Here is a 9183-nt window from a genome sequence, read left to right as displayed (position 1 = left end):
ATCTCTAGGCACAGAATACCCAGCACCTGACATCCAGCTCTAGGCACAGAATACACAACAACTGACAGCCATCTTTAGGCACAGAATACTTAACACCTGACATCTATCTCTGGGTACAAAATACTCAGCATCTGGCATCCATCTCAATGCACAGAATACTCAACACCTGACAGTTAGGCCAGTTATTTTATGGCAACATTTAACCTGCTCTCTCCCTAACCTCTAAAAATGTCAAGTGTTCCCAAATCCCAAAACAAAAGGCATAGGTGAGTGTTTAGTACATATTATGGCTGCATGAGTTTTTTTTTTCAGGCTTTTTATTCCTTTTTTCTAGTTTCTAGTTATCCCGCCAAAAAGACACTTCCTGTTCTATGGTGGTGCCACTCACTCTCTATGCTGTATTTATGCTGAACCAGTCTTGTCACCTTAGCACAGGAAGTTTTGTAGAACTATGGGCCTCCTTTCCAATCATGCTCTTTCTAACATAAGGGAGACATTTTCTGTCGTCCAGAGAGAGAATTGGCCAAGCCTTGTAATCTTCCAACAGAAGACACTGCAGTAGAAGCATAGTGCATACTAGTGTTTCAAAAACTTTTTACAATGAGCTAACTCTTAAAATAATTTTCAGGTCCCAGGGAAGTCCTGCTATATTACTATATTCTTATTTTATAGTAGATTAGTGTGATGGTCAGTAGGAAGCATACTTCCTACATTCCTGGCCTTTTGGAACAGATGGCATACTTTCTCATTTGACTCCTGGCAAGATCAATTACCATGTTATCATGGTTTGCATGATAAAATGCGCATTGTATTATGAATTATAAGAATATATGTACTTTCTGAACTTTGTCCTCACGGGCTTCTTTCTGCCTCTTCCAAGCAATTTTGTAAAAGATTGTACTTAGCTTTCACACTGCTGCCAAAAGATTTTTACTTGGTGTCCGACCTGGAGTACAGGCCAGCTTTAAAACCCTATCAGTTGTCCATTAATTTCCCAGTGCATAGGAAGCCTGGTATCCATAGGCTCCACGTCAACAAACTGGTGGGCAATGGAACAATTGGCAGGCCTTTAATAAATGTCTATGATGTCCTGGACACTAAAGCCCTGGTGGGTGCTCTGGACAAAGCAATGGATGTCCTAAAATGCATCTAAAACATGTGACAACGTGTGTAAACAATATGTGGTAAACTATGCTTTAAAACACACACATAGGCCTAAATAAAGCTTTGGCTTTCCCTTTAGAAGTTAAAACATTGTCATAGCTTCTTGATAACAGACATTATGGTTGTATGTCATCACAAATTTGTCCTTCTGAACTGAAATTCATTCTTATGTGCCCAGTTCATACTGTGCAGAATCACCAGCATAGACCATGGTTGGTGGGGGAGGTTCTCAGCTGGTCTTAGGTCACTGGCATGGGGTATATATGGGAAGAGGAAGGGGCTCATATGGCACCAATTTGATTGAATGTTTATACAATTTTAATACAGCATTGTTCTCCTTTTTGACAAAAACTCATCTCAGAGAGGAATTAGAATATATCCATGTCATACTACTCTTTCTTTGTCAATAAACAGAGCTATGTAATATCTGGGTGTTTTGCATCTCTGCATCTATTACAAAATGAATCTATTTTAAATCATGACAGTGCGAGCCTGCCCCAAGGGTTAACCTAAAAGGACAACCCATATTTCTGCATGCCTGGACATACTAACATGAATAGGGACTGACATTTACAGCCAAAGTGAGAAACCGAATATGAAATACATCTGCTATTATATTATGGAGAAATAGCTCTGCACGTGACTGTCCAATTGCTGAATCAAAGGAACATAGCAAGGTTGGGAAAGTATTATTTTTATGTTGTACGTGCATACATGTACTTACACTCCAGCTAGGATGTTTGGGTGGAGTTCTTCAATAGCTAGAGGCAGAATCCACATTAAATCAGAAGGACTACCAAAGCCATGATTACTAAAATAAGCTGTGAAAATAATACACATCACAGTCTTGTGGGGCTTTCTTCCTAACTTGCTGACATAGAAGTAAAGTAAATGTTCCAATTTACATTCAATGTCAACCTATTGTATGTTACGTCCTCCACCCACTAGATTGTAAGCTCTTCAGGGCAGGGTCCTCTCCTCCTGTGTCACTGTCTGTATCTGTCATTTACATCCTCTATTCAATGTACAGAGCTGCGTAATATGTTGGCACTATATGAATCCTGTTTATTAATGATAATAAAAATAATAATATAAATTTTTTGCAGTGTACCATTGGGCGAATTGATAGAAAAAATGTGATATATATCCACTCGGGGGATGCTTTTCTCTCTGTGTGAGCAATGAAAGCAGCAAATAGGATTAATTCACAAAGCTTTACACAAGCATACTTATCTTTATTTTTAGCAATGTGACTGCAATGCAAATCTCGTTGGGCCTATTTAAAAATAATTGTTAATTTCCAATGTTTTTATCCTGGTAATTTAGCTATGTAACTGGAGTCGAATGACTACAATAAGAATCAAAATGGAACAGCAAGTGATGCCTGCTTTTTTGATTCTGGGCCAGTGATAGCTGCTATTTTACTGAAATGGCAAAACATGATAAAACGGACAACTGCAGCAATGCTTTCCCTATCTTTATATTAGAGAAGGTGGTGTCATTAACATCATAAGGGGAGGAAGACGGTGATGGTGGTGTGCTATCATTTTGCATTGGCAAGCCATAAATAGAGATATGGCACCTGGTTAAATGGATATATATAGGAATTGTCATTTTTTCTTAGACTTTATAGGCAACATTGTGTCTTGGTAATTAGATTGTTCCCACCTTTTAGAATCACCTAATTTAATCTTCATTGTGGAGGGGAAACAATGATGCAACCAAGACATGTTGGCAAGCATGCCATGCAGGGTGTTTGTTTTTATTCAGAGGTAGCAGCTCTGCAAAAGGCTAAGGACTGATATGCTGCTTACTTACTGTGAAAAATCACAATGAGAAGTGAGTGAAGACTTGTTAAACTAAGGCTGTCTGCATTGGCACTTCTGTTCAAAAGGAATACAATAAAAAAAGTTAACGCTTGTAAAAACCCAATAGTGTAAAATAAAAGAAAAATCAATATTCAATTAAACTCTAATATAACTTAAAAATATGTGTTTTAGGTAAAAATTCCACAGGTGCTACAGGTTTCAAAAATATCGGTGCAAAGGATCAAAGAAGTTTATCTCCAGCCACCAACATTCAGTCTTGGAAAGGTGTGTTAGTCTGCCAGAGGTCACTCCAATATTACTAAAAGAAATATAATAAATCAAAATATAAGAAGAAAGTTTATCTGACAATGTATTAAACTTCTAGATGTTAAAGGTCACAGTTTTTTGTTTACATACAAAGTTCAAATGTTTTCTCCAGAAAAACCCTATATACCTAAAGACAATAATTCATTCTTTTTACATATAGTTTTCATTCATTTATTACAGTCATTTCACTTTTTCTTTAGTCACTTATACAGGATGGCAACAAGCTTGTAGACAATACTTAGCTATTGGACTGGTCAGAGACGCAATTAAATTAGCTCATTAATTTATACATTTTTAAAAGTAAACCCGTGGTAAGAATATTTTCTGACCTCTTGTTAAATGTGCTGCCTGGCTGTCATGTAGATATTCTGACTGCACTGCTCTTTTTAGTCACTGAAATAAAAGGAGTAGATAATTTATAGAGAACATACAGGTTAAAGGTGAATTGCTACAAAGGAATCAAAGTGATTACATAACAGCAAGGCAACATCTTTGGCAGCGTCCAGGTTTCTCTGAGGATAGGTTTTCAAATTTAAAATGGTGCCTTGCTAAAAAGTGCAATATTTCTATCCATGTGCTGTCTAGATGAAGTTAGATCTCTAATTTTCTACCTCCCCATATATTATATTATAGTAAATCTATTATTCTAGTTTTATTGCACATCCACATGTCCTATTTGCCAAATGTAGTTCTGTTATTTTCCACTAAATAACAGATGAGTCCTGAGCACACCCTTAACTTTTCATTATTCAAGATGTTTCCATTCTTTCACAAGACATAATTCTTATTGTTATACAAATTACTTTCCATAGTCACTGAAAGCGTTTTCTTGTATTTCTTTGACAAGAAAAAAAACAACCATGTAATCAAAGAGGTACATTGTAAACTAATAAACTAGTATGCCCTCTGCCTGTGCTAAATGTTGTTAGTTAGCATGGTTTCTATTGCTCTCTATGAACAGCAAAACATTCCCTCCCTAATATTATACAGGAAAAGAGAAGAAGAGATGATCTACAGTATGGAGTTGGTATACTCCCTTTTGATTTTGCGGGTGCTGCTTGGGTGTGTTAGTTTCCATCTGTAATCCAAACACCCAGCGGTGGGTTAACTGACCAACACTACACTTTGTGAGCATGTGTACCAGGGACATTAGAAAAGATATTAGGAAGTTCCTTCTAGACCAGGGACTGATGCTATAAGTTCAATGTTCATTGTACTGGATTCTTGGATAGTGGCTCTCAATGTACAATAACAATGGTATTTTGACTTGAAAAATTGTTACATAAATTTAGTAGAGTACACATTTTATTTACCTATGTTAAGGGTTCCTCTTCTCATTTCAGGAGGTATTTCTAAAATAACACAGAAATGCAGTAAAAAAATGTAGACATGTATTTCCTTTATACAACTTTCTTTGCTACCTAAGAATGTAACAGCCTATACATGTTGTTGGGAGCCTTTGGCATGTATCTGACAAATAGTTAAGTTGATTGACCATACATAGGGAGATTGGTGGAAAACCGACTGATTTCTCCTATTACTAAGAAGGGTTCAAATGGAGTTAATAATGTGAGGATCAGAGAATGGACAAATCACTTTACAACAACCATAGTCCCTGAAGGAGAAGAGGCTCCATTAAGGCTTCCATAATTGAACTGCATAAAGGAACATGAAAGACGAATTGGTACTTGGCTTTAAAATAATCATTTAATAAAATAATATGCAGTTACTGCTATTGTTACCCCCTTTTCTTGCACTCCTGTTCTATGTAAGTGTTTTAGAAATGGATGGAAGTCAGACACAAACAAATTTTTTAGATGTTCATCATTAGCAACTTAAACAGTCATGTAACATAAAAGCTCCAGGCTGACCATATTTAAACTACAAGCAATGCAGCAACAACCAGCTTCTTCTTCCCAGGATGGAGTTGCAGAAGGGGAGAAAAACACTAGGATAAATGAAATAGGATCAAAGTATTACAATTCAAATAATTGACTGCTTGAGCATTTAAACAATCTCCAACTAAATCTCCCATAGACACAGTGTACTGGAATTCTAAAAAGCAGTTTCCAAAAAAAAGGCAGAATGGGCAGACCTAATTTTGCTGCACAGACCTCTAAATTCTGTATTACTTTTATTTTAGTGGGTAATAGGTTTATTACAACCTTATAGCATATTTTGTACTGTAACCACTGAATTTATTATTTGCCTGCTGTGTAAAATAATACAATTATTATTCAAGGTACCTTGTGAACCCTTGTGGTTTTTAATTCTACAGTAACCAAAATGGTAAGTTACCCAGAGGAAAAACTGTGTTAACAAAGCAATCTGTGTTTGTATTGCAGACTTGTAGAAGGATATTGCACATTCTTATTTTGATGCCAGCATCAGCAACAGATCTGCAATGAATGGAGTGACGTCCATTGGGCAGCCCAACGTGTTTGCTGAGGTTACTTGTGATGCTCTGCAGCTGTAAGCCAATGTCAATGGCTGTTACACCAATCCGGTTGCCGCTGTTTTCACTGCAAAGACACACCAGACACAGCTGTTCAATTACCAGGCTTTGCTGTGATCATCTCCCTGCTCCCAGTGCTCACATTGTTTTCCTATTTATTCAGCTAAAGCTTGCACCATACATTTATACTGTACAGCACACAAAATAACATAAGACTCTCATTTATGGCTAGTAAAATAATCTTTATGGCAAATTACCTAAATCACTGTGCCGTTACCTAAATCACTGTCATAGCTATATTTCTAATGCAAAAAACACTTTCAGTAGAGGTCTAGACCCAATCACTGCAGCGGAGTAAACGCTTTGTTTTAATAATGCATTCAACAAAGTAACAGAGATAACTAAAATCATACTATGTCTATTTACAAAGCTGTAATATTTTGTTAATGGAGAGTCAATCATTGGCATTGAAAACATGGACCTGGAAGATTCCCCACCAGAGATTGAATGATTTTCAGATTTACTTTAATATTGGACTCTTTACTATTCTTAAATGAAATAGATTGCTAAAAACATGTCATCTATCAACTGTATTTTTTTGTTATCTAATTTTTTTTGTGTAAACCTGATCTGATCTTTTATGTAATTCATATGTATTCCTGGTATTTAACAATAGTCATCAGGCTTTCATATTGTCCTGGCCAACCTCAAATTATAAAAAAATTTGAAAAATGTATATAAATAGTCTTTGTGAACTAGTTTTTAGTTTGTGTTATCTTTCCTAAAGTGGAACTCCATCCAAAGCAATACTTATAACCCAAATACACCCCTAGCAAACTAATTTAGTTCTACCATTTGGAGATGTCCTAATAGATTACCATATACAAATTACCACATAGATACAATCAGATTATATTTCATATATAATAAAATAAACAAAACACACAACAATCTACAACTGGTGCCTACAAATATCAACATTCACTGTCCACCCTCTGGCCTGATCAATGATAATGACATTATAAGTAGTTATTACATAAAATACAACGCCAATTTCCATTGCGTTTCCTAGATGTAATATGCTTCATCAGGGAATGATTGTTTACATACATAGAGGAGGCAAATACTAAAACAAAATATAAAACAATCAATCAGCAATTTAAACAATTTTTCACACGATCATAATAAACAGCAATACATATTCTAAAGTATGTGAAAGATTCATAGAAACATACCAACAATAATACCATACCATACTAAAAAAAGAAAAAAGTGAAAAATGAAAACAGTATTTATTAAAAACAGATTGAAATGGGTGCAGGTAAATAAGATGGAAGGGGAGTGTCACCAGCCATTCCTAAGTGAACCAAAAAGGGATAGGATGGTAAAAGGCACAAGCTCCCAAGTCCCTATTAGACACCAATAGTTCCAATCCAAAAAAGGAGGTTTATTTGGGACAAAAAGAGACACAAAAACACCAGAGGTGCTATAATTCTCCCTGCAGGTTCAAATTCAATAATATTATTATTAATAATAAACTTCCATTTGGAGGTTTCCTACCACTCAAATACAGTAGATTTTCAAATTCTGAAATGAAAAATAGGAATTCGAGCTTGCTAAATACAGCCAGTGCCATTGCAGAGTTTAACTTTGGGTTTTTATTATTACCAAAGCCAAATGGACTGTTTGATGAATTGTCAGGCACACTCGTCAGATAACTGTGGGGCATAGTGATGTTCACCTTTAGCTCACCATACCAAAATTCCTAATCATCCAGTCATGTAATGTTCTCCTACTGAATTGGCTACACCGATATGCACATATGGGATGACAAAATCACTCCTTTTGCTTTAAGGAGTTAAAGGTAGTTAAAAAATTGCTTGGAATCCAAATGCTCCAAGTGACATTTATCAATCACTATTTTTTCGCATATTGTCATTGTGCATATATTATTGCCATTTCATGATGGTCAGTTAAAGGGTTTGTACTCATAGGCATAGAAGGATTATTCAAGATACAGATACAACAAATTGGCTTAATACACATAAACACAGAGAAAGTCTTTATGTTCACTGAACACTGTAGTTAGTGTGTGTTGGTGCTGTCACTGCAGTCATTATACATATGTATTGCTCCATTTGGTGCCTCTCACACAGAAAAAGGATAAATGCCTGGACAAGTGTAGGCTCCTTCATGTGGGTATGAAAACCCTGCAGACATAGTAATGGATGAATGGTTGTGAGATAAGAGTTATGCAAAAATAAATTCTACATGTGTACATGAAAAAGTTAAACATTCTTACCAAGCCATGACTGAAAGTACGATGTGCTAGGATAGAAGAGTCCAAATATTATCAACGGATTCCTTACCTTTATATGAGTATGATTTGTTAAAGGAAGATGTATTTGTTGAGAAGTATATTGTTTAATGTGCAGTAATGTGTGGTTATCATACTGATATGAGTTTGACTTTTATTGGAAATAATTGTACATCAGGAGTTTATAAATACAACTTTATGCAATGATCGTACAATTACTACTGCAACCCATATATTACCATCATTTCTTATGTCTTTCTTCATTTCATTTCGTATAAATTGTTTCATTGTAGCTGAAGTTGGACTAAATGTAAATTCAATTTTAAATGCCAGTAGTGTAAGTATCTAAATGATCCCTGGTATTGGGCTCCTGCAGTCTCTACATAGCAGGGAAAACACAAAAGTGCCAATCATAGCCAGGGATGATGCTAGTTACCATCAAGTATGTATACCAATGCCAAATATACATTTTAAAAATACCATACAGCAAGAAGAGGATTTTCTTGTGGCTTCAAGGGTGACAAAGAAGAAACACAAAATCTTTAAATTACAGGTTAGGGGATCCCATAATTCTGTGTGTGGCATTACAGAATAGTACAATTTTCATGGAAGGCAAACTGCGGCTGCATATATTTGGCTGTAGATTTTTTTTTGCAGTTAGATTTGCCTGTAAATTTCAAACCAACCTAATCTGCACACTTTAGCAAATTAGACCCTCCATGTTTTACAAAACTACACAGTTATAGCTGTGGTTTGGTTTGCTTGGATGAGACAGATGCAAGTACAAGCTCCCAGTAAATGTATTTTGTATTAACAGATGATCGAGAAAAATAAAGCCAGCAACATACATCTTTTATTGCAGTTGCTGATGGTCATGGACTTTTTCATGTACTCCTATAGGGAAATAAATTGAAACAAACACATCCCATTCTGTCAATAACTCCCTAAAGACTGTAGCTCTGCAATAATTCTTTACTGTAAAACAAAGCCAATAATAGAAGTGCTTCTGCACAAAGAAAACCTAAATTAGAACCTCCCTAAAGAAAAAATACTACACTTACTTTTACCCTTGCAGTGCCATCAATCCTTCCACAATCAGGTTTCATTCAGTA

The sequence above is a fragment of the Pyxicephalus adspersus genome, chromosome 3, assembly GCF_032062135.1.
Source record: "Pyxicephalus adspersus chromosome 3, UCB_Pads_2.0, whole genome shotgun sequence".
NCBI lineage: Eukaryota > Metazoa > Chordata > Amphibia > Anura > Pyxicephalidae > Pyxicephalus > Pyxicephalus adspersus.
The sequence above is the reverse complement of the archived record's forward strand: the minus strand, read 5'-3'. Positions refer to the sequence as shown.